Source organism: Leopardus geoffroyi, chromosome C2, assembly GCF_018350155.1.
Source record: "Leopardus geoffroyi isolate Oge1 chromosome C2, O.geoffroyi_Oge1_pat1.0, whole genome shotgun sequence".
Taxonomy (NCBI): Eukaryota; Metazoa; Chordata; class Mammalia; order Carnivora; family Felidae; genus Leopardus; species Leopardus geoffroyi.
In genome coordinates, this window is record NC_059333.1 from 92,611,047 (window position 1) to 92,634,218 (window position 23,172).

At 36.8% G+C, this 23,172-nt stretch overlaps 1 protein-coding gene across 10 annotated transcripts in view; it reads right to left on the reverse strand.

Moving 5' to 3' along the window:
- Positions 1-23,172, reverse strand: part of NLGN1 (neuroligin 1) — an 837,200-nt gene that overhangs the window by 237,959 nt on the left and 576,069 nt on the right. The window lies entirely within an intron of this gene.

Genomic DNA, 23,172 nt, shown 5'->3' on the forward strand with positions numbered 1-23,172 from the left:
CTTGCAAACAGCAAGCAGATGCCAGCATTTTGGACGCCTGAAAAGCAGGAGATCCTAAGATTACCAAAAAGCATTATATATATCCTGGGAGAAGGAGTTTGTCTCTGAGCAGACCCTTAGCTCCTGCAGATACCAGGTTTGTGATCCTAGAGTCATATAACTTTGCTGAACTCCTTTTTTTTTTTTCACCTATAAAATGGAGATAATAAATTTGACCCACCAAATTTTGGGGATAACTGAATAGCTATATAACATCTTGCACAGAGCAGATTCCTGGCACTCAGTAGATGCTTAGTAAACGTGAGCTACAGCAGGGAACCACACTGGGGCAATGGCATGTTGCTTCTCTTACATCTTTTTTTTTCCTTTTCCTCCTTATTTATCAGTGACTCCCTCTCGCAGTAATTTATGTGTGTAATTTTTATATATCAATTAGAGCTTCCTTTTAGATATTTTTCATTTTTAAGTGAAATTGCACTTAATACACTACATACATAAAAAGCACACAAATTCTAAGTTATAGCTTAAAGAACTTTCACAAAGTGAACACACTTGTGTAACCAACACCCAGATCCAAAACAGACCACTAGCAGCACCTCCAGAAGGCCCTTTTTGCCCCCTTCCAGGTCCTATAAACCTCTGAAGGGCAATAATGAGCAGGAATATTCTTAGCAGATACAGTTTTTTTATATTCTATATTGTTTATTTCTGCTCTGATCTTTATTATTTCTCTTCTTCTGCTGGGTTTAGGGTGTCTTTGCTGTTCTGCTTCTATTTCCTTTAGGTGTTCTGTTAGATTTTTTTTTTTTTTTTAATTTTTTTTTCCAACGTTTATTTATTTTTGGGACAGAGAGAGACAGAGCATGAACGGGGGCGGGGCAAAGAGAGAGGGAGACACAGATTCGGAAACAGGCTCCAGGCTCTGAGCCATCAGCCCAGAGCCCGATGCGGGGCTCGAACTCACGGACTGCGAGATCGTGACCTGGCTGAAGTCGGACACTTAACCGACTGCGCCACCCAGGCGCCCCTAGATTTTGTATTTGGGATTTTTCTTGTTTCTTGAGATAGGCCTGGATTGCAATGTGTTTTCCTCTCAGGACTGCCTTCACTGCATCCCAAAGCATTTGGATTGTTGTATTTTCATTTGTTACCATATATTTTTTATATTTCTTCTCTAATTGCCTGGTTGACCCATTCATTCTTTAGTAGGGTGTTCTTTAACCTCCATGCTTTTGGAGGTTTTCCAGACTTTTTCCTGTGGTTGATTTCAAGTTTCATAGCATTGTGGTCTGAAAGTGTGCAGGGTATGATCTCAATTCTTTTATACTTATTAAGGGATGTTTTGTGACCCAGTACGTGATCTATCTTGGAGAATGTTCCATGTGCACTCGAGAAGAAAGTATAATCTGTTGCTTTGGGATGCAGAGTTCTAAGTATATCTGTCAAGTCCATCTGATCCAATGTATCATTCAAGGCCCTTGTTTCTTTATTGATCCTGTGTATAGATGATCTATCCATTGTTGTAAGTGGGGTGTTAAAGTCCCCTGCAATTGCCACATTCTTATCAATAAGGTTGCTTATGTTTGTGAGTACTTGTTTTATATATTTGGGGGCTCCCATATTTGGCACATAGACATTTATAATTGTTAGCTCTTCCTGATGGATAGACCCTGTAATTATTATATAATGCCCTTCTTCATCTCTTGTTACAGCCTTTAATTTAAAGTCTAGTTTGTCTGATATGAGTATGGCTACTCCAGCTTTCTTTTGACTTCCAGCAGGGGACCACTGACAGCAAAGCAAGCTAAGCCTGCCCCTCCTGCCCTGTGGACACCTTGCAGACCCACCCCGGCTAATATGCCAGATCCCATTGAAGCAGCACCACAAGCCTGGCAATGTGCAAGTAGCCCAGACAGGGGCCACACCACTCCACAGGGAGTCCTGCCCCTGGGAGACGGGAAGATAAGGTACACACCAGTCTGACTGTGGCCCCAGTGGTGGTTTGGGGGCAGACATCTGGTCTGACTGAGGCCCTGCTCACCAACACAAGTCACTCCAGACAGCACAGGGAAAGTGTCCTGCAGTTTGGAGCCACTGCAGGGACTACCCAAAATGACAAAATGGAAGAATTCTCCTCAAAAGAAACTCCAGGAAGTAGCAACAGTTAATGAATTGATCAAAAACGATTTAAGCAATATAACTGAACAAGAATTTAGAATAATAGTCATAAAATTAATCACTGGGCTTGAAGAAAGCATAGAGGACAGCAGAGAATCTATTGCTACAGACATCAAGGGACTAAGAAATAGTCATGAGGAGCTAAAAATACTATAAATGAGGTGCAAAATAAAATGGAGGTGACCACATCTCAGATTGAAGAGGCAGAAGAGAGACTAGGTGAATTCGAAGATAAAATTATGGAAAAAGAGGAAGCTGAGAAAAAGAGAGATAAAAAAAATCCAGGAGTATGAGGGGAGAATTAGAGAACTAAGTGATGCAATCAAATGGAACAATATCCATATCCTAAGAATTCCAGAAGAAGAAGAGAGAGAGAAAGGGGCTGAAGGTGTACTTGAACAAATCATAGCTGAGAACTTCCCTGATCTGGGGAAGGAAAAAGGCATTGAAATCTAAGAGGCACAGAAAACTCCCCTCAGACGTAACTTGAATCGATCTTCTGCAAAACATGCCATAGTGAAACTGGCAAAATACAAGGATAAAGAGAAAATTCTGAAAGCAGCTAGGGATAAACAGGCTCTAACTTACAAAGGTAGACACATAAGAGTAGTGGCAGACCTATCTACTGAAACTTGGCAGGCCAGAAAGGAATGGCAGGAAATCTTCAATGTGATGAACAGAAAAAAAATATGCAGTCAAGAATCCTTTATTCTGCAAGTCTGTCATTCAGAATAGGAGGAGAGATAAAGGTTTTCCCAAACAAATAAAAACTTAAGGAATTCATCATCACTAAACCAGCCCTACAAGAGGTCCTAAGGGGGATTCTGTGAGTGAAATGTTTCAAGGACCACAAAGTACCAAAGACATCACTACAAGCATGACACCTACAGATATCACAATGACACTAAACCCATGTCTTTCTTTTTTTTTTAATTTTTTTTTACATTTATTTATTTTTTAAGAAACAGAGTGAGACAAAGCGTGAGTGGGGGAGGGGCAGAGAGAGAAGGAGACACAGAATCTGAAGCAGGCTCCAGGCTCTGAGCAAGCGGTCAGCACAGAGCCCGATATGGGGCTCAAACCCACGAACTGTGAGATCATGACCTGAGCTGAAGTCAGCGCTCAACCGACTGAGCCACCCAGGTGCCCCTAAACCCATGTCTTTCAATAATAATACTTAGCAGATACAAAGGATCTTGGGAAATTTTGTCCCAGGGACAAATAATGTATTATACACCAAATGAATGTTCTTCCAGAAGAAACTCTGGAGCCACAATTTTCCCAATCTGTGTCTCACTCTGCCTCAGTACTCTTGGTCAGCAGTGTTTCAGTAATTGACCCAGGATTTCCACTCCAGAGATTTCTTTCCTGACTTGTCCAGAGTCCATATTCTTAGCTGTTTTTAAAAGATGACTCTCTCTTTCATCTTCCTACAAGCAATTCCATAAATGGTATCTTAGTGATGAGAAATTCAGCCTTCAAGAGGCAAGATAATCCACTGCTGGCCAAAAATGTTGGCTTAATGGCATTCACTTGATATGCATTCTGATGTGACACTGTTAAAACATTTAGAAAAAAATGTAAAAATCCCTAACATCAGGATTTAGTCTAAAAACAACTCTAAGATTTTTATGTGGTGTAAACTTGTATTGGTGCAGCCCTAGTAACTCAGTTCTATTCAAGGTATACTCCATAAGAGTAACTGAAAAATTCAAATTTTAATTGTTACTACAAGGCAAACATAATTAACAGTCTTATCAAGTAAAGGTACTTCATGAGATAAGTTTGAATGTTCTAAAAATAGCATATCAATTATTTGCAAGTATATACAAATTTAAAGTGATTCAAAAATTAGATATTACCTTAATAGTCATGCTTACAGTATTGGTTTTCTCTGTAAAAAACATTTTCCAGGGGCGCCTGGGTGGCTCAGTCCGTTGGGTGACCGACTTCAGCTCAGGTCATGATCTCGCAGTTTGTGAGTTCGAGCCCCGCGTTGGGCTCTGTGCTGCCAGCTCAGAGCCTGGAGCCTACTTCGGATTCTGTGTCTTCCCCCTCTCTCTACCCCTCCCCTGATCACACTCTGTGTCTCTCTGTCTCTCAATAATAAATAAACATTAAAAAAATTAAAAAAAACATTTTCCACTTTATGACAGTAAAGATACATCAATTTACAAAAAATTCCCTATCTGACTTATGCAAATTATATACTACTAGAATCTGAATTAAGGAGGATTTATTATTTAATTGACCTTAAAATGAGAGAAATATGAGAACTATATGTCATTAGAAGGGAAGGCAGAAAAAAAATGGAAGTAATTCCAGACATATTTCAATAAAGATTTCCAAGATATGATCTCAGAGAAGTAAAGGAAAATACTGCATTGAAAATCATCATGTAAGCTCGAATCACCTTGTTTCTGTATTTATAGCTTTTGAAAAATTACATGTTCATGTATTCCTTTTCACCTTGCAAATGTGGAATCTTCTAGATTATTTTATGTCACGGTAATAAATACATGTTAAATTTTTTTAATGTTTAATTGCTTTGAGAGTGAGAGAAAGAGACAGAGCACAAGAAGGGGAGGGGCAGAGAGAGAGGGAGACACAGAATCTGAAGCAGGCTCCAGGCTCTGAGCTGTCAGCCCAGAGCCCAGACGCAGGGCTGAAACCCACGAACTGTGAGATCATGACCTGAGCCAATGTCGGTTGCTTAAACGACTGAGCCATCCAGGCATCCCAACATATGTTAAATTTTAACTCAGTTCCAGAGAAAAATGCTCTATAAAGCAAACTGAATATACAAAGGGAGATGCTTGATTAGGATTGAGGAGAGACCCTAGGGCTGCCCACCTTATGCTTGACATTAAAAGGAGATCCATTCTGAGTGAAAATCAACCAAGCATCCATCAAGAAACCTAGAGAGAAAATGGAGCATCAAAAATTTGTCAAAGTTGTAGGAGGTGCCCACCACCTACTAGCTATTTTCAGAACACCACGCAATGGAGCCTGTAGAGGGAGGGGAGAGGAAGGCAGCATGGCAGGCCCCCCTCAGACTTGTGCCACCTAACCCAGGTCTAGATTCTCATTCCCATATCTGCCTGAAGGCACGCTCTTGAAAGAAAATGTTCAAAGACTGCTCACATAGAGCTGGAAATTGCCCTTTCCAGAATCTCCTTCACCTGGACATTCTTGTTTGCAGGTGACTGAAACCCAACTCAAACTACCGCATTCAAAAAAGGGAATATGTGTATACTATTTCAGGTAACTAAAATCAACAGAAGAGCTGGACTCAGAGATAAGGAACCAGAAATGTGGTGACCACTGGATCCCTCTATCTTTTTCCTAAGCTCTCTGTCAGCCCCTCTTGCATGCACTCTCTCTCTCCCTGCTTTTCTCTGCATACAGATTTATTCTCTCAGATCTGCTTTTTCCACAAAGCTAGAACCATCACTGCTGGCATTTCCCACATGTGAATTTTCACCTGAGAGGAACTGTCTTTCTTCTCTTAGCTTCTATTACATTGCTTCCAAGATTATTGTATTTTGCAAAGTAGTCAAGTTAAAGTTAAGATATACACATACACACTTCTAGAAAACCAAGGCAGAATGTCCATTTTGTTGCTTTCCCCAGAAGAGAAAAAAACAAAACAGAATGAACTTTCTTCCATTAACACTATCATTTCATTAAACAAAAGGACATTTTTAACTCAAAAAAAAAGGGGGGTGGGGAGAGTTTTATAATCTCAAAATAAAGGACAGTTCTTTAAATGGAATATATTTAGTTTTATGAAAAATTTATTACAGTACCCTTATTTTTTTTTTGCCATTTCACCCATGAATGCATCGTCACTGACCAGCATTAGTCCTTGTAAATCACTGTTCAGAGATACCAGGAGATACAGACTACTGTCACGGGGACCTGCAGGGTTGATGTATTTCTCTCTCCACACAGTCTTGCTTTAAGTTTCTTGTCTTCGCTATTGCCCAGTGCTCTCAATTCATTAGTACCCAGAGACCAGAGCCAAAAGAGATTCATCAAAAGCAAGAAATCAAGGGAAAAGAACAAGAGAGGGGCAACAATTGGGTAAAGAGACACCTCGGGCGGTAAAATCAGTTATGGGAAAGATATGGAGCTTGAAAGAGATCAGGATATGACACCCCAAAAGAAACCACTTTAACATCAGTTTTATTTTGAGCTGAAAATATTTGAGTTCCTGAAATCACTTATCTGCCTAAAAGCAAAGCCTCCCAAAAGAATTCAATTGTCATAAATCCCTTGCCCTGAAGCAGGTCATAGAAATGGTGGGTGCTGAGAGGTCTGTCTGACCTCCTCTTTTCCCCTGAAGCAGGTCAAAAGACCCTCATGGGAGAGGTGTCTTCCCTAGCCCCATATTTCCAAAGATGAAAGAAATCCAGAGGAATCTGAATGAATAAGCCTTGCTGTTTACCCTGGTTTACTACCCTTAGCTCCTACCTTCTGTCCTACCACGGTTTTCCAGGACTTTGCACTCCTCAACAAATCCGGAATAAAAATGCTCAGGTTAACCATTTCTTCAGGTCTTAATTTCCTCATGAAGGCTCCTGTGTCACATAAAACTTACATTAAATAAATTTGTATGCTTTTCTCCTGTTAATCTGTCTTTCTCAGTTTAATTTTCAAACCCAGCCTGGGACCATAAGAAGAAAAGGTATTCCTCCCTACAAACTCTTCTTCCCTTTCTGGAGTACATGCTTTTAAATCCTTTCCTCTCTTTGATTCTGCTACACAATATAAAAACATAGACCACACCCCTAAATCTTTGCTTTTAGCACCAATTAAAGAATACAAAATTGCTTTTGAATTCCAAATATTCATGTAAGAATACAGTATGCTAATTTGCTGATATTGTTTTATAATTGCATTTTACCCATCCCTCCATATATCCAGAAGCATAATGAGGTCTTTAAACTGAAAGTTTTTCTCCTCTGCTAAAGAGCATAACCCAAACTGCTGTACTGAAATATATTCAGTCATTCAACAACCAGCCAAGCTTTCAAATTAGCATTTGCATTAGTGAATGACTCTGATATAATATAAAATTAATCCTTTACAAATTTATACAGGCTTCCTCAAATTGTTACTGTAATAGATTTCCTTATGAAAGCACATTTAATTACATCTTTTAGGAAGAGTAGTACATCAAGACCTAGACATCAATGTTTAAAAAATTAGGTAAAATTACATTTCTAATGAGAAAAAAATAAAAGTAAAAAATAAAACAATACTAAAATTATTTACATAATTTCCAATCTTTAAAAAGAGCTGGTATAAATTCCCATCAATCACTTGGAGTCATTTTTGGCAGGGAAAATTTTTTTTTGTCCTTCCAAGGCAATGTAGCTTTCACTCAAACCTCGAGTTATATTTTTTTCTCTTTGACAAAAAAAATCACATCATATTCATTTTACTTCCTCAGGCATTTATTACAGAGAGAATCAATTAACAGTAAAGTTAATTACAAACTATAAAATTGCTAATTGAGACAAATTACACATGATGGCTTTGCAATTTGGGTAAATGACAAGTTCGGATGGATATGTGACCTACAAACTTATGTTATCCAAGATATTTGTCTTTTTAACAAAAATTTCAAAAAGACACATGCATTAAAATACCAGAGGAGCACAAGCTACCATAATGCAATATATTCCAGTACAAAATTCAGTAACAGGAAGTCTCCAGCCTAGAAGCTTTATTACTTCAAGTTTTAGAAGCAAGCCATTGAACATTGTTAAACTCAACCTATACAATCTAGTGACACAGACCCTGAGGGCTGAGTTACAGTGTGAATCAAGATTTATCGTTCAAATGGTTTCTATCATGCTTTCTATTTACCTGTTATTATTATGGTAGCAGTCAATCATTTGTTCTAGTGCATAATCATATAAACTGTTTAAACCAAATACCAAAGGAAAATAGAGCTCTTTGGAGATTTTTTCCTTTGTGAAAACTAAGTTTTCCCATTCTCCTAGTATGAAGTGATACATACTCATTGTAGAAAACCTAAATGAGTAAGAAGAAAAACAACAATCACTGATAATTCTACCATCCAGGGATACTCACTGTAAAAATGTTGGTGCCTTTCTGTCTACTTATCTCTAGTTGTATTTGCATATTTGAAAGTGTTTACTTTCAACAAAATAGTATCATACTGTATATATAATTTTATAATCTACTTGCATAACATATAGATGCATTGGTAACACATTTTCTTGCTTAAATTCAACTATATATACATATATATACACAACTATATATACATATATGTGTGTGTGTATATATACACACACACACATATATGTATACATATTAGTACTGTTTGTATATGGTATATCTGAGTATGTCAATTCATTAATACTCCAGTTTTATGATATATTGAAGTTCCCTTTTTGGATACTATAAATAGCATTATGGCCATCAACCTTTTAGCTAATATTTGTTTTTTGGGAGTTAATTTAGAGTTCTTCTGTTTCATATACATCTTTACTGATTTAGTCCTATCTTTAAAAAAATGTGTTAAAGTTAACACACACATATACACACACATGCAATGCACATTGTATTGGATCTAAATTATACTCAGTATTTGAATCAAATCAACATCACTTAACGCTTTCATAGACTTAAATGGAGAACCCTATATATAATATGCTTTAAAGGCAATTTTAATTTTGTTTTAGGAATGTTTCTAGATGTATCTATAGACTCTCACTCCTTGAGACATCATGTAGAACCTTCTAAATAAATCCATTATGAAATGACTACAAACTGTACCAATATCTATGATTCTACCAAAGAGACAACTGATATGAATGGATCTCAACCAACTAGGATACTTTGACAGGCTGTCAAAGAAATGATTCATTATACACATTCCAGAGATTAAATATACATATATGCATCATAAACCTGGCTTTGAATAAAATGTTCACAGAGCAAGCATAGACTTCTGTTAAAGTCCTAGACAGCAATGAAAAATGAACACCTTTTCAAAAAATTAAATAAAATGAACAGCTCTAGACCCAACATTAGCCAAAAGAAGGGTGGAAAAACAAGCTAAATAATGTATTAACACTCTGAGCCCATGCATTAGAGTTTTCCTCTATTCAACTAAATTCATCCTTCAAATAATGAATACCTCCAAATAATACATACAGTTTTGAAGGCCCCTAACAATACAGTAGCAGATGATGGGGTTCAAGACATGCTACTCTCAAATCTGGCAACGTGGCACATTGAATATTTTAAGCTGAAGGAAATTGAGAAATGGCATGTGAAGAAGGGGTTTTCTGATTTTTCCCTGAAATGGGTCATAAAACCCTCATGTGAGCGGTGCCCTCTCTCTGCTAGAGGAAAAGGGGCATCCTTATCTCTAAGACATGAAGAGGAATATGAACAAACAAGCCTTGCTCTTTTATCCTGTTTAATACAGTTAGCTTTTTTACCCTTTTCTGAATCTCCACTCTTCATCAAAACTAGCACAGAAACACTCAGGTCAACAACTTCTTCGGGTCTCCATTTCCTTATGAAGGCTCCCATGTCATGAAAAACATATTAAAAAACATGTATGTTTTTCTCTTGTTTGTCTTTCTTGTGTTACAGGACCCTGTGCCAAGAGCTTAGTAGAGTGGAGGAAAATGGTATTTTCCTCCCTTATATAGCCTTGATAGAGTTAGTTACTTATTCATTAAATTTTGTTTCATACATATGGTCTTCTTTCTCAAATGTTAGCATTCTGTTGTCAAGAGCTGCTTCTTTAAAAAAAAAAAAAAGTCCATTTATTTAGTTTTGAGCAAGAGGGGCAGAAGGGCAGAGAAAGAGAGACAGAGAATCCCAAGCAGGGGACATGGGACTCAAACCCACAAACTGTGAGATTGTGAACCAAGCCAAAATCAAGAGTAGGATGTTCAACCAACTGAGCCACCCCCAGGTACCCCAAGAACTGCATCCTCTGTTCTCCAGATCATATCAAACATTTCCCTGTCCTTCATACTAAAATAAGTCATTCAATAATATTTTCCTAGCCCCATCTCCTTCCCAACCCTGTCTAATGCTCCTGGTAAAATAAGACTCCAAATGATATTCTTCTTTAGTGGCCTGGGAATTTCTAGTGTTCTTTGTGAGGTAATCGTCTTGGCTGCTATGTAGCTTCAGCTGTATTTCCTTCTTTCTTGCTGAGATCTAAAGTGGAGGATATTCTTTGTAGCTTTGTAGCTTTGTAGCTCATCCAAAGGAGCAAGTCAATTATTAGTATACACAGAGAGTGCTGCCATTTTTTTTTTCTGGCATCTTCTCTGTCTGCTTATGCCCAAATTGAGGGTGCTGCTGTCTGTGCCAACAGAACCAGCTCTAGTCACAGTTGCCAGCCCCAGGGCTGCTAATGTCTTGTACACTCAATATCCCATGGTCATTTTAATGAGAAAGCTCTTTCTGGGACTTACTTACCCTTTCATTATAGTGCTATGTGAGCAAACCATGACTCCATGGGGAACTGGTTATAACACAATCTCAGTTGTATTTGGACTTGTACCCTTGGACTCTGTCCCATATACTTGTAAGCTCTTTTACTTTAGGATAAGTTATAACCCAGCAGTTTCTCTGACTCTCACTCTAAAGGTCCTCTGACAAACCTATATTTCTAGGTTTCCAAGTATGTCTCAATCTTAGCATAAACACATTTTGGTTCAAATTGGAGCATCTACTACTTATACAGTTGTTGGTCATTATTTAGAACTCTTGGGGACATATTATTGCAGCCCAATACTGTATTCTAATTCCTGGGAGGTCAGGGGTGCTGCTGCTTTCTATAGAATACTGTCTCATGGTCACATACGCTATTCTTTCAAGGTTGCTTTAGGCATTCCAGACATTATTCTCTCCTGTTTCATGATCTCTTGTCACCCCTTTGATGTTCATTCTCAGTCATCTTTCTTCTTCCTCTTCCAAAATTTTCTGTTCTCTTTTATTTTTTTTATTTTCACTCTGCATGTGCTTTCTTCATGGTTTGTGAATGTGTCACTTACGTGCTACTTATACACTAAAAACACTAGATGAAGACTCAAAGAACCTGAGTTCTAGTTGTTGTTTTTTTTATCTGTTATTTGGTGTAAAGACTTTGGATAAGATACCTAACCTATCTTTTGTTTTCTCACTTGTATAAGATGAGATGTTGGATAGATAAAAAGTAAGTCCCTTTAAAATCTATAGTTGTATTGAGTTTATGATTAAATACTCGAATGTTTTTAAATACAGCATATACTTTGATAATAGATTCTGTAAGAATATAATGTGTTATTTCTAAACTGATGGCCATAAAATTAAAATAATGGCTTAACATATTTTCATCCAAAGAACTATAGGAATAAAGAGCAAACACGTAGTTTACAACCATGAAACCACCACTTTGAGACACAGACTAAATAAGACCATGCTTTTGTCCTTGTGAGAATTACTCAAATACGTGAGTTGGTAGAAATTTTCTCCAGCTACTCAATTTGCTCCCCAGTGCTGCCCCTGTTTGCCATTTCCACTTTCACCACTGCTTAGATAGACTTGAAAATGAACTCCCTTCTACTACTCTTTCCTCAAGAATAGTGATCACCATTTATTAAGCCTGTACTCAGGGTTAGGTACTGTGCTAAGTGCTTTACATGGTATCTCACTTGATTGCCATAACAAGCTTAAGAGGTAGGTTAATACCTTCATTTTATAGATGAGCAAACAGAGGGTCTTGCTCTGGGGCATAACACTTGTGAACTAGGATTCAAAATCTTACCTTGTTTGTCTGGCTCCAAAGACTCTATCTTTTATCACATGCTATTGGAGATTAAGGAGAGGATAAAGCATGCTCTCTCTTTGGAAACCAGCAATTTAATGAGTGAAGGAAAAGAGCAAAATGCAATCATAAGGCGAGATGGTAATAAATATTTAATAAAAGAATGCACCAAGTGCATCAGGTGAGGGGGAGGTGATTATTTCTTCTCAAAGTGGTAACATTTAAATAAGGCCTTGAACTGTAAGTAGAATATTGACAGGTGGTAAAAAGGGAGAAACAATACGGATGGGCTCAAGGACAAGCAATTGCCAGATGTAGCTTAAACCTAAGCAATACCTGGGATAATCTGAAAAGGTAGGTGAGGATGATAGAGTAAAAAGTTTAATATGTTAATAAGATTGGTGTTTATTATGTAGGCCCCCAAAAAAGAATAAATCGTATGTTTACGCATTTACATAGAACAATGTGGTTTTCCTATTCTGAGATATTTTAATATTATTATTTTTTTTATTTTTTTACATTTCCCATGGGGCTTTGGTTGCTTTCAATTTTGAGAAACTCTGTTAACTATCTTGATATTTTTTCAACACTTGGAGATTCTTCGATAAAGTTACACTTCACTTAATACATGTAACAGTATCAACCATATCTTTAGAACACACCAGTTCAAGATGAAAATAGAAAAATGGATAATTTCTCTGGCTTAAAGAATGTATTTGAGGCATCACACATTTCTTTTTTTTTTTTTTTTTAATTTTTTTTTTCAACGATTATTTATTTTTCGGACAGAGAGAGACAGAGCATGAACGGGGGAGGGGCAGAGAGAGAGGGAAACACAGAATCGGAAACAGGCTCCAGGCTCTGAGCCATCAGCCCAGAGCCTGACGCCGGGCTCGAACTCACGGACTGCGAGATCGTGACCTGGCTGAAGTCGGACGCCCAACCGACTGCGCCACCCAGGCGCCCCCACACATTTCTTGAATTCTGTCTTTTAGTGTGGAATTTTAAGTTCTATTTCAATTACCAAAAATGTTAAACAACCGCTAGATGACCTTGTAGCTAATTAGCAGTTGACATCATTGTACTGAATTTGATCTTCCTAAAGATAAATTCTCACTCACTAATTTAATTGCTTCTGGGTTACTAAAATACTATTATTTTAGCATCTTTAAAAATGGTTTTGGTTAATTTTGAGCATATGGGTGTTAAACTCAATTGTGCTGTTATTTTGAGGGAAAAGAGGTATTTGTAAATCATAGAGCATTAGAAATATTCAAATTCTTCATAATAAGATATTAACAGTGCAAAGGTCTGCTGGAAATAGTTTATTGAAGAAGACTCAAAATTCCAAGTGTCTGTTATCATACCCTTGAACTGGTTAAATACCCTTAAACAAGAATTGGCCTTATTCAATATGCACTGCTTTGTGGAAAATCTGGAGGTGCTATTTGAAAGACTTCACCTGTCATGTGCATCACAATTTAAAGTTATTCTCATTTCTGAATTTAGTATCCTCTCACATTTTTGCAAAAGCTGCTCTTTATATTTGAAGATGACAATTTTGATGCACTTATTGCCTATGTATGAGTATCAATACAGTACCTGCTTTTCCAATTCACTATCTGATTCACTTTTACTGATCTAATCTAAACTTTGTGCTCTGTTTGGTAGTTTACACTGAAGATTGTGCTACCCAAAATATGCCACTTTGGCATATGGATTATTTTGAATTGAAAGCAACTGAGAAGAAACAGATGCAAAAGAAATAGTTTTCTGCCTTCCTCCATTTGTCCAGAAGTAGGACATACATTTACACCTAAAAACAGGTGTCTCTCTTCCCCTTTCTACCAAGAAGGACAAAAATTAGTCCCCAGAGAAATCTCAGCTTAGAGAAGGTGAAAGGAACAATCCAAATGACAGCCCTACCTTAGTTTAAAGCTAGGTTCTCTTTTCTGCTTATTATGGATCTTTGATAAGAAATACAATTGCTGAGAAGTCTGTTTTGCTTGCTGTTTGCTATGAGCATTGTGAGACCTTTCCTGAATGTAACCCGCTGTGTAGTAGAATGGGTTGTAAACCTTCCTAAATGTAGTCTGATATGTAATGGAATGAGTGGTTGTACATAAACTAACCGGCGTTTCTTGCTTCTGTAAACCTGCTTGCTTAGCACATTCCTCACCTATCCCCTTCCCCCTTTTTTTTTCTCTCCCACCACAAGTAACGGACAAAGCCTTCCCGCCAAAGGACAGACAAAGGACGCCCAATCAGAAAACCACAAATGTCCGTACTTTAAAATCGACTAATCAGGCCCCTCATAATTTGAAACCTCACCTATGCTGTTTGTCCCTGTCTATAAAAACCCTATACCAACTCTGATCAAGGCCTCTTAGCGTCACCGGCAACGAGTGCGCAGAGGTCCAGGTTCGAACCTGCAATAAACGCCCCTTGCCGCTTGGCTTTGACTCACGACTCTGGTGGTCTTTTGTGGGAGGTTTAGGAACTTCGGGCATTACAAAGGAACCAGAGGAATCTACATAACAAACTTTACTAACTAACCTTTGCCTCTGCTTTATCTCTGCTTAAAACTGCTTTGTTTTGTGCTGTCATTTATCTACAGATTTACCATTCTTTGGCTGTTTGTTGAAGATGCTGTATACAGTGGAATTCTAAGTCATCTAAGACCGTCATTTCCCCTAGGTATTTCCAATGTTTTCACGTATACTTGTTAATCAACTTGTTTTTCTCTTGTTAATCTGTCTTGTTTTACAGGGGTTTCAACTAAGAACTCAGAACGGTAGAGAGGAAAGTATTTCCTCCTCTACAACAGCATATCAAAAATCCTTAAAGGACTGAAGAAGGGACCTTTGTTAATCATTAATTGTTATATCTAAATCTAGCATCTCTACTACATACCTTGACACTGGTATCTACAATTTCAACCTCATTACCAAAAAAAAAAAAAATTATTGAACATTTATTTACAGGGATCAATAAAAGGGAGTAGACCATCTGTTGTTCTTATCTTAGGTATGAGCTATGACCAAACTTTGACTCTAGTTTCTCTGAAACTATGAGAATGAAGATAGAATTGCAAATCTTTAAGTAGTTGGCTTTGAAGCTAAGAAGCTGGGGCAAGGATGGTGGGAAGAACTCGTAGAACTCCTTCACTAGAGGAGAAGTGGTAAAGAGGATGTGAACTGGACAATAGACACCTGGTAGTGTTAGTCAGGAATGAGTGACAGGATACTTTGTTATGTTCTGCTAATTACCCTGCCAGAAACTGAGAGTAAAAGCATATGTCCTTTGTGTAGGAAAAGGTACTTCCTTTGAAACCCATGAGATTTCCCAGACATTCATACTGGAGAAAAAAGAAAGTGAGAGATTAAGGGATTGAAAATAACAATCAGAGAAATGGAGTTGGGGTAAATTCTTTTCTGTCTACTGGGGAGTAGGGCAATGTGGACTTGGTATTCCCTGAGGCTGGGATGTAGGTAAGAGAGGGAGGAGGTGAGGGGCACCTTGGGGGTACAGGGCTGTACCAAGCACAAGTTCAGCAGCACAAGCTAACTGACTTAGTGACCTGAGGAGGGAGAGAAAGGAGGCTATTTGAGCAAGTTCTCAGAGCTTACACCAGATGGCTCTTTGGGGGCTCAGAGAAGTGCTGAATGATACTTTGAAGAGAAGCTCTGGTCCTACATCTATCAAAATTTGGCATTTAAAGGAAATGCCATCTCATTTTATAGTCATAGTCTGAAAAGGTCTGGAAATCATTAGCACCTACTCTACACCATAAAATGGCAGTTTTTCTTATATGGTAAAATATAAAGTTCCAGGGGAGAGAGATTTTTCTAGGTTTTGTTCACTGATGTGATTTGTACTTACGCCAGTGTCTGGCACAATATGGGCTTCAGAGAATACTGTTGAATATGTGTTATTTTATTTCACCCTTATGATAACTCTGAAAGGAAGTTTTAGAATCCCGATTGTACAGATGACGAAATAAGACCTGGAGAAGATAACAGAACTGCCAGCACCCTACAGTTTCGTGGAGAGAGAGAAGCACAATCTAGACTTGAACCTGGGTCTTTTCATTGCACACAGCTATTTCAGCATAGTTGTGGATCCAAGAAACATAAGCTAAAACTTTAACAATAAATAGAAGCTTTAAACTTGCAAAGCTAGTTTGCATTTTGTGTTTATAGCTACTGTTCTGAATTGAAACTGAATACAGATACTTTTTTTTCTCTTAGGGGTACCAAGGAAATTAAAATAAATGGGCCACATTCACTAATGTGAAATTGAAAACATTTTCCCTCTAGTCAGTTAAAAAATGAAGGCACATTATACCATACAGCAAAACAGGATGGCCAAAGCAGGAGAAAAGCCAACAAACACTAAAGCCAATTTATTACTTCAATTAATGTCAGGGCAGTAATTGTGTGGGATGTGGGTTAATACTGAAAAGAATGGATTTGTGTCATTCTTAAAATATAAATATGAATGCTTTTACCATAGAGTTAATAAAAGTATGTTGTCTGCAGTCACTGGTAATTGATGTGAAACAGTTACCTTTACTTTATCCTGTAAATGGCAGACACAAAGCTTCCACTGAGGGGGCTATTCACACGTAAATTGTGTTTAATGGTTTCCTGTTAATGTGTTCTATTTTTATAATGAAAGTCTAGCCAAATTATAGGAGATGCTCTTAACTCCTTTATTGCTATCAAATTGAGCAGTAATTGAATCAGGCAAGAAATCCCTTTTTGACCTTGAAGTCTGAGATTCAGATTTTACGTACTTGTCCCATCATCAAATTCGAGGGAGACATGGTATTAATTTTTCTAGTTTTTTAATATATTTTTTTACAGTAACCTAATGGTACTAAATAAAATGCCCTTGAATGGAAAATGCATGAATCATCAACAAATTCACCCACCTGCATACATAAACACAAAATTTTGAGGAAGCCCAACTTGATTCACAAATCCAAGTTTTTCATTTAACATTTTATCTGCTATAAAAAAAATTAACAATAAGCAGTTTAAAGATTATGCAAAATCTGATATAAGAAAGATTGTGACTACATGTGGGAAGAAATGTGGTATATGAAATAGATAATACTATGTTTAAATGCCTTAATAGAATTATTCCTAAAGCATTTAAACAATATTTAATTCAATTGAAGAGCTTTATGCCTTTGTATTATTATGTTATACATTTTAAAAATCAAATAATATTTAAAAAAACAGTGTATGTGGGTTGAGCATGCTGAAAGGACTGTCCCTTTATATAACTTCTGTGATTTTCAGGAGAACATGATTTACATACAATTGGTAAATTACAAGCCACATTAGACAGATCTATCCTCATTTTAAAAAAGTAAATAGCTAATTGAATTCATGCTCACTTGAAGACTGAATTGGCCTTAAGCATCACAGAGTTTGTTTTCAAGGTATTATGTTTTGATTACAAAATTTTTTGAAGTCCTCTTTTTAAGCCATCTTTAAAGCTGTCATACCATATTTCCTATAATACCCATAAAAACATTGATTTAGTGGGGAAGTAGTTCCCATTGACTTCCATAGACATGTTCACATTCCTTTAGTGTAGTCACTAAGGTCCTTTGTGATCCCAACTTCCTCTGACCCACTAGGTACCCTCTTCATGTAGCATCACCCAGATATGTACTCTGTCCTATCCACATGGCCACATCCCTCTGACCTTGCTTGAGTCACGAACGACCTCTGTGTAGGGAATGCCTACTCATCATCCATACTCAGCTGAACCAGTGCCTTCTTGATGAAGAACTCTTATGTCTCCCTTCTGTTGCCTGTTAGAATTAATCACTCCTACCTTTCTCTATTCTTCTATGGAACTTAGCTTACAAATACTACACTTAGTTTTCTACTTTTTATTTAACCTAGATATTTAGAAATCCCTGATTCTACTCATTACCAACTAGATAATAAGATTCCTAAGAAAGTAAACTGTGTATATTCAGTGGTTAGGAGTTTGGGCTAAGAAGTCAGAGACCATGATTCATGCTCTAATTCCACCAATTTCTGGCAAGCAAATATGGCAAAGTTTGCTCTAAGCTTTTTTTCTTGTCTACTATGAAACTATAGTATGTATCTCTTAGGATTTTGTTAAGATTTAAAGAAATCATGCAACTTATAATGCATGTATCTTGGTGACTGACATATAATAAATTCTCAATAGCTGTTAGATATTTTAATTACTGATTATTTAGTATCTTTCATAGTTGAACACAGTAACACAAGGCAGATGCTCAATACTCCTGGATGAATAACTGAGTAAGTGAACAAAATTAAGTCAATAAAGAAGAAGAAAAGTCTTTAATTTATAAAGGGTTTATCAACTCTTCCTAAGAAACACTGTCTGAACATCTAAAACTGTGAAAGGATCCTAAGTTTTATGGAGAAATTTGTTTCCTTGTTGGGAAGGTGATTATATAGGGAAGCTATATCCCTGCTCCCCTTATACAGGCATGCCCATCATGCCTGTATAAGCAAACCTGAGTGCCTGGCTAAAGAGCTAAGAGTGAATCACTTTTGCTCTGATGTTAGAGAAAGAGCATAAATGAGGAAAAAATAGAAAAAAATATGGGAAGGAATATGTTGGAAGCAATGGGAATTTAGGATTCTTCTGTACCTCCCTTAATTTTCACATTTTTTGAAGTTAGCTTTATACTTCGAACCACAACTCCAAGGTCAAGAGTTGCATGTTCTACTGACTGAGCCAGTCAGGCACTCCTCATATATTTTCTTCAAAACTGAGTATTTATAAGCCCCATTGATAAAGGGATTCTCTATGGGGGGAATATAATTCCCAGACCAGTGCAACCAGTTGCAAGAATGGAGATTTGGGGAATTATTACCACACCATAAACCAACAAACTACAACTGATATAGAACTCATCTGGGATTCATTCTTAGAGCAATTAAATCCTCCTGCAAAACCCCTCAGGAGCTTCCTCTGCCCTTGTCACACACACACACAAACACACACACACACACACACCCCAAAATTAGCCAAGACTAGTCTGGGCCAGCAAAATCAAGGTACTCACTATACTTTCTATTCACTCTGGAAAACTCAGTAGTTAACAACTGCTACACACTTATACAGAATCATTTTGTTTGTGCATGTTCAAACATTAACAAGTATATGTGCATATGTATGTGTACACATTGATTTTATAACTGACTGGATCCCTAGATATGCATTATGAGAAGACCTGACTCCTGCTTTCTAGGACTTACAATATTGATGGAACTTCACATATGAAACCCTGGGAACCTGAACAAGTAGTTATTTCATTACATCAAACACTGGTTTGTCCCACACAGTTAGTGTGCTAAGTATAGAGGATGATGCATACACATAACATCTTGCTAGATGTGGTTTCTGTTATCAAGGAGATTGCCTCCTAGCAATTATATACCATATATATATGGTATACATATATATATATATATATATATATATATATATATATATATACTATATATATATATACCAAATATAGCATATTTATACCTTAGCATAGAGGGTATAAATATGCACATGATCAGCTAGAAACTATCTTAAGATATAAAGTAATATATACCATAAAGGAGGGTGAAACAAAGTGCTCTGGGAGGTCATACTCAGGAAAGATTTGAGAAATGTTCCATGATGAAGTAGCTTTTGAAATTGTTGATTGATGGGAGGAGAGTCATAGCATTTGAGAATGAGTGTATGCTGTGATTAAAAGCACAGAATGGGAAATAATAACTCATTTTGGTTAAAGCATGGGACTCAGAATGACTTAAGAGATGTATATTAGTTTTCTAGGGCTGCCATAACAAATATCACCAATTGGTGGTTTAAACAACATTTTCCCACAGTTCTGGGCTCTAGAAGTCCAAGATGAAGGTTTCAACAGGTTTGGTTTTTCCTAAGGCCGCCCTTTTGGGCTTGCCATGGCCACCTCACTTTGTCTTCATTTGATCTTTCTTCTGTACAAGTGCATCCATGATATCTCTTTGAATGTCCTTTTCTTATAAGGCCACCAGTTCTATCAGATTGGGGTCCCATCCTAATGACTTCATCTTAAATAATTTAATCACCTCTTTGAAAGACTTAGCTCCAAATACATTCACATTCTCAGATACTGGGAGTTAGGGCTTCAACATATGAATTTTGGGAAGACATAATTCAGTCCATAACAAGGTGAGTAGACTGAATAAAGTAGAGGCTGATTGGCAACTGGGAAGAACTGAAAATTTGTGATCAAGATAAGGACACACAATTAGAATGGTGATTTAGATAGTTCATGTGAGGTTTGTAGGACCAGCACAGATTGGACAGATGTTTTCAAATATAGGCAGCCAATAACCTGGTTAAAGATAATATCACTGGGTGTGGAAGGAAAGGCATACATATGGGAGGAAATGTGACACAGAATAAATAATGACAACAAAACTATAACTGATTTTATTTTGGTGACCAGATGTTTATACACTTATGGCCACAAAAAGGTAAGAGTCTTGAAGAGAATAGAAATGTAAATCTTAAAAACAGAGCTAGAGTCCAGAGGGTTGCCTAGATGGCTCAACTGATTGAACGTTCAACTCTTGGTTTTGGCTCAGGTCATAATCTCACAGTTCATAGGTTCAAGGCCTGCATTGGGCTCTGTGCTGACAGCAGAGAGCCTGCTTAAGATTCTCTCTCTTTGCCCCTCTCACAATCTCTCTCTCAAAAATAAATAAATAAACTAAAAAAAGAGAAAGAAATATAGTCTAGAGAAGTAGAAGGAGATTCTGAAATGAGCTATGAAGTTAGAGGAGGTAATTTTACAATATCAGTAGAGTCTTTAAAACTGTGTATGGGGCAAACAAAAGCACATTCTGAGAAAGGGTGTTAGATTTGGTAACTAGGGAAATATTGGCAACCTTATCAGTCTAGAAGAGAGTAGGGATGAGTTATAGAGGAGATGGAAGTGGAGGCTGGCTAGAAGCTTGATTGCACAGCACAAGGGAGTATAAAAACAAGGTCTTAAATATAGTAGAAAATATCATAACGTTAACTTTGTTAACTATTTGGTCATTTAATTTTACAACACCTCATGGAGTAAAAACTATCATAATCCCCAATAAGCAGATGGAGAAGATAAGACATATAGGTAAAATACCATATTTAATGTTATATAGCTAGTAAATCAAAGAGCTAGATCTGACCTTAGGCATCTAACTCCATAATACATATATTTCACTATTGTTATTTTGTTTCTCTACATAAATTTGCTTGATGGTGAAAAGAAATTCATTTCACGAGTTTGTTACACAGCAGAGGGCTTATGTGAGTACTCATCATAAGCAATAAAATGGGAGCAAGTTGAGGGAATAGGTAAAATTTATGTATTTGGACGTTGCAGTATGAGTCATTTCCTAAGTGAAAGAGTCATATATATTACCCTTCATTGGTACATTTATTCAACAAATATTTGTTGAATATCTACTACATTCCAGACACTTAACACCAGAATCTAAAGATATGATGGAAAAAAACCCCACAGAACTGGTCCCAGGACTTATAGATTTTTCAGCTAGTAATGCTTACAGAGACCATCAGCAATTTGATAAAGAATGGAGCTAGCTATTTGATATCAGAGGTCATAGATTATAATAAACTACCTTCACCATTATCAGGACATACAATTCAAGGAAAGTCGTTATACCTTTGATATCCCAGTTTGTCCATCAATGAAACAGAGATAAAATTACAAGAGACTTTTATATCTTTGAATAAAAGGTACATTGGAGAGGTGAAGCAATATTAATAAATGAAGATAGCATATAATACTGTTTAATAATAAGAAATCTTCATTTTATTTTCATTAGGGAAATATTAATTATTGGATTTGACCCAGGCAGGCTTGTTATTTCAATAATCTTTAGAGGCTTTTATGGTTTTCTCCAGAAGTAATAAAGCTATAATTTATAAAATCAGAAGTTAATTAAATGAAAAAAATCTTACAGTAAAATTATGTTATGATTGAGATTTAACATGAACATAATTTAACACATTGTTATGACTCCTCCAGTAACCATACTTCGCCCTCTCTCTATGTAGCCTTTTACTCTATTTAAATAATAGATGCTAAGAGTTGGACTGAGTTGTTGTCTGACCAAAAACATTAAAGTATTTGCATTTTGAAATCTCGAGGAGTATTTTTCCACTTTAAAGGTATAGTAGAAATATTTTTTCTTATTGCTTATAAATTAGCATCTGCATGTGGAAAGTAGAAAACTGAACAGAAGAAGCCAGCATAGATCTCCTAGAACTTTCTTCTAAATTCATTTAATTTTTTAAAGGTTTCATTTTTTTAAGTTTATTTATTTATTTTGAGAAAAAGAGAGAGAGAGAGAGACAGAGAGAGAGGGAGAAAGACAGAGAGCACAGAGGAGGGGCAGAGAGAGAGAGAGGGAAAGACAGAATCCCTAGCAGTTTCTGTGCTGTCAGCACAGAGCCTGATCTTCATTCCATGAACCAGGAAATCATGATCTGAACTGAAATCGAGTGGGATGCCTAACTGACTAAGCCACCTAGGCATGTCCAACTCATTTAATTTTAATATAGTTACTATTGGTAAATCAGGGAACAGGATATCTTGACTTTAGTAGAGCACTCCCTTAGATGTGAACATTTTGGTCAGTAATTAAATAAGGAAATAAAAAAGTGTATAAAATGTATAGATGACACCAAACACAGAGGGCTAGCTCTTATGAGAAGTAACAGAATCAAGGTTGAAATTTACCTTCACAAATACTAACAAGGTAATCCTAAACCCAAACTACTGGTGAGGCAGCAATTAGGTTTTCACACAATCAACTGTACAAGCCTAGCTTGGTAGAGAACTTTCTTGCCAAGAATTTATGGGAAAGTGTTCTAATAGTTTAGATTAACCATAATTTTATTTTTTTAAATTTATTATTATTATTTTTTAATTTAAATCCAAGTTAGTTAACATATAATGTAATAATGGTTTCAGGAGTAGAATTTAGTGATTCATCAATTACATACAACACGCAGTGCCTCATCCCAACAAGTGCCCTCCTTAATACCCATCATCCATTTAGCCCATATCCCCACCCAACACCCACCAGCAACCC